Source organism: Monopterus albus, unplaced genomic scaffold, assembly GCF_001952655.1.
Source record: "Monopterus albus unplaced genomic scaffold, M_albus_1.0 scaffold434.1, whole genome shotgun sequence".
NCBI lineage: Eukaryota > Metazoa > Chordata > Actinopteri > Synbranchiformes > Synbranchidae > Monopterus > Monopterus albus.
The window spans coordinates 320,783-325,056 of record NW_018128314.1 but is presented as its reverse complement, the minus strand read 5'-3'; the positions used below and the strand labels follow the sequence as shown (position 1 = coordinate 325,056).

General features: G+C 40.5%; 1 protein-coding gene across 4 annotated transcripts in view; it reads right to left on the bottom strand.

Moving 5' to 3' along the window:
- Positions 1–4,274, bottom strand: part of LOC109952124 (myosin-16) — a 68,212-nt gene that overhangs the window by 62,859 nt on the left and 1,079 nt on the right. The window lies entirely within an intron of this gene.

Below are 4,274 nucleotides of genomic sequence, written 5' to 3'. Positions count from 1 at the left end.
GAACCAGCAGTTAAGAAACGACTCACAGAGTCACACAAACAGCAATGAACAAGCAGAATTAATATCAGTTACAAGAGTCATAAAAACTGCAGGTAATTAAGCTTTGAATAAGGGGATAAAGAGCATAGCTTGAAGGTAGTTTGCAATTCATACCATTAAAAGACACACATGAAATTAATATTGCCTGTCACGCTCCTGCCCCTCTTGCTTCCTGTCATGCTTTTATTTTCTCATCACTTCCTGGTTTGTTTCACCTCAGTTTTGGCCCTTTTATTTAATCATCATTAGTTCACCTGCTCCTTATTGTTTGCACCTGTTTCTCCACTTCTATTTAGGCAGCGTCCTCCCACCAGGACGCTGCCAGATTGTTCTAGACCCCAGCTCTGACTCTCCAGCACTTATCCCTTGCCTGACTCTCTGTTTTTGACCTAGGATTACCGTTTCTTGACCACCGTGTTTTGTCTATGCCCTCTCAGATTCTGATCGCCTGCTGTGTACCGACCTTCTGCTTTTGTCCCCCTTGACCTCGAGTTTGGATCCCCTGGCTATACCTGTTAACCGGCGCCGACCCTGGACTGTCTTATCGACCTGAGTTATATCCTGGACTTTTGTTAGTTGTTTTGTTTACCAGTAAAGAACTTTTCGCTACCTCAGTTCGTCTGGTTATTTAATTGAGTTCACTACAACCTCTGTTTGGCATCTATACACGCCAAACGTGACAATTGCCAAGATAGTGCAAATAGAAGATCAAAATTTAGATAGGCTAGTTTTTAGAGTCTGTATTGTAGTTTACATTTTGGAAGCTTTAGTAGTAGAACTTTACAAAAAAATATGAAATGGTTATCACATATTTTTCATAACTAGACAGCAATCAGAGAGCGCAAAACTCTGCTAAGGCAACTGTCCCCATTATGTCATTGCACATGAAAACAATTTTCCCATGACTTGACTCTCATTGTATGATTCCTTGACCATGAAAACCTTTAAGTCTTATAAGTCTGTAGCATTATTTTTCTCCTAACAGTTGCAAGTTTCCCATGAACTCTATAAATGTTAACATTCCGAATCAGCAGATCTGGAATATGACTTGGCTCCATGTCATACCTTGGTGTGTGGTGGATCTTATGTGGATGTTATCATGGAATGATTGCCCAAGCATTGTATGTGTTATATATGGAGTTAGAGGTATAAATACTGAAACTGACCTTATTTCACAATGGTGAGGAATCCTTTAAAAAACTTCACAGTACTGCTGAGGCTGATGGGAATGTCATTAGTTTTGGTGTCAGATGAAAAGTAATGGGAACACCATTGATCATGAGCTATATTTTTTAGGTGTTTCACTCAGAACCATTGAAGTCAACATAATGGTGGCACCAAACGAGGGGAGAACAATGGCCATAAAAACTGGAGTCATCTGCATAAAAGTCAATGTTAAAGTACTGATTAAGAAGATAATGTTATTGACATAAATTAAACAGTAATGTCAGCTGGATCCATGTTGTCAGCACTGAGGTCTTTACATTACAAGTCCTTGTAACAACCATAAACACCCACAAATAATGCATTTTGCAGCCAACAACCTTGACCTAAATGCACTACCCAAAGCAACTGATGCATCTTGCAGAGAGCAAGTACACTTCATACGACAGTCAGTCAGCCCTCCTTTATTTTCTCTCCACACCAAATATGATTCTACAAGTAATTCTGGATTTGCTTCCATAGCACACACAACAAAATGTAATTTCCTTGCCTGGAAAACAGATGTGAGCAGATTTTCCATAGTGAGACAGTACAATCTGAAGATGAAGAGGAGGTTTAAAAGGGAAAGCTGTGTTAAGACAGGCGCGCACACACACACACACACACACACACACACAGAAACCTGTTTCTGCTTGACTGTTGGTGTCTGTGCCATTGGAAAAGAACTGTCATTAGCTCAGCTCTCTGAACTCTGACAGTGAGTTTACCTCTCAAACTTGACAAACCATACAGCTGCCTAGTGGGGAAATTAGACATAGAACTATAGTATCACCTTCCTAAAGTGTGTGCCAATAATTACTATGTTGTCCAAATAAGATGAAGGACAAGTGCATTTTAACTGCCATGAGGCTCTGCCTGCTGACACACCCAAGCTTCCTTTGCCTGTAGCCAATTTAAAAACACAATTTATTGTATTTACCTGTCAGTGTAGGATTTGCTGTTGCACTCAACATCAATCTGCACAGCAATGTCAGAAAGGTAGAGTAAGAAAAATGTGACATCAGTGGTTCACCTTTACCACAATCACAGGGCTCAACCTCTTAAGCCAGCGCTATCACTGGGAATGCACAAGTTAAATTCTCTCTTTGTTACAGTGCAATTTGTCTTTGCAAGTTACACTTTAGCAAGGTTTTCGTGTTTTGACTTGAAACTTGGTCTGGCCGAATCTGCAGAGAAAACAGACACACACTGCACTTCACTCCAGTAAAAAAAATAAAAACTTTCCAACTGTCTGTCTCTAAGTGTCTGGTAAGTTTAAAATATGGCCTTTTTTATCCCCATTTTTCCAACACAGTTTTGCTATTTCACAATAAATCCATTTTTCCTCTGATTCCGAACATTCCTAATTTGAGAGGAGGTAACTGGGATATTAATCCCATGATCCCCATTCCTTTCTTGTATTTGAACAGCTGCTCACCATCTTAACTCCTATTCACACCTGCGTGAAGGTTCAAATGGCTTCCTCAAGCCCAGTCTACATGATCCAAATCATGACTCAGAAAAAAGGAAAGCAATAGCAGACATGTTGTGTTCACACCTTCAGCAAAAAAAAAAAGCTGTTTTAAGTTTAAAACTACACCTTGAAGTAATAACTATTCCCTTTATATAACTGCTGTAACTTTTCTTTCCAGGATGTGGTTCAGGTTGGACTGTAACGGCATGTCCAGGAGTGAGGTCAGTACAGGTCTGGTTCGGTTAATGATCTGCATTTGTGGAGCAGGGTTGGAGGTAGAAAAGTTTGTTAGTGGTGGTCAGACTGGGGCACAGACTCAGAGAGGGTGGCACATTTGAGTTACATGTTAAAAATAAATTAAATTATAGTTCTACAAAATATTAAACCATACATTATTAAGTGTCAATTTGTCCATTTTGTGTAACAATGAGGCACACAGTGCTTTCTTTGGCCAACTTTGGCTGTGCTCCTTATTTAATGCCAGTCAGGGACACCGCTGCTGCACAGTGGTTCTCTCCAACTGAGATGAATCATGCCAAGTACATCACAGCAACACAATAAGAGAAATGAATGCAAATATCATGCTGCATGCATGATACAAAATACAACTTATTTTACCAATATTAATTATAAAGCAGCATAAAAATATGAGTTATATTTGAGGCAACAATTGGTCATTGTGACAAGCATCACACTTTTGACTCTGGCAGGGGTGGTCAATCAGATTCTGATCAGTGCCACCCCTTGGATCTGCCCACGTTGTACAGCTCAGCAGTGATTATACAATAAAACTGAAAACTCCAGACTGCTCCCTGGACTGAATGGACTGCAGGACCAAGTCTGTCCTCTGGCTGAACTGTGGATCTGGGTCACGGAGGAACACACATGTGGTCTTTGATCACTGGAGCACCTCATAGTTCACCTACACTAATGTCGTCCACTGGCTGCAGGTCAGGAACAATGTTACCAGTTTATAAATCATATCAGTGACATGACTGTTGTCAGGTAATTATACTGGACAGATAACCGCTGACATCATAAACACAGTGGAGAGTCTCTGCTCTCATCAGTTATTGTCCTGAGAGGACTGACTGAAATACCTGACATAGCTGGGCCACAGGACAAGCAGATCCTAGACAATGATGGCTGTGGGTATGTTGATTTTGAATATGGGACAAACGCAAAAAAATTAATAAAATGTTAACACTAAAGTGTCATCTCCTAACCAGAAGGTTAGAGGTTCAAATCTTGGTGCCTGCAGTCCACATGTTGAAGTGTCCTTGGGCAAGACACTGAACCCCCAGGATGCCTGTGATGGCGGTGCGTATGCACGCAGCGGCCCGAGCCCTTTGGCTCCAAACAAAATTTTGTTGTACATGTCACAATGTTACAATGACAATAAATAAAGCTTCTTCTTCTTCTTCTAATGACAGTTTTTAGTTATATTTTTCCTCTCAGGTGTATGTAAAATCTTCCTGCAAGCAGATGAAATTGACTATTTTAGTGTTTGATGTTGATCTGTTTGCATTCCTCTGCAGTGTGTGGACGTAAGCACGTG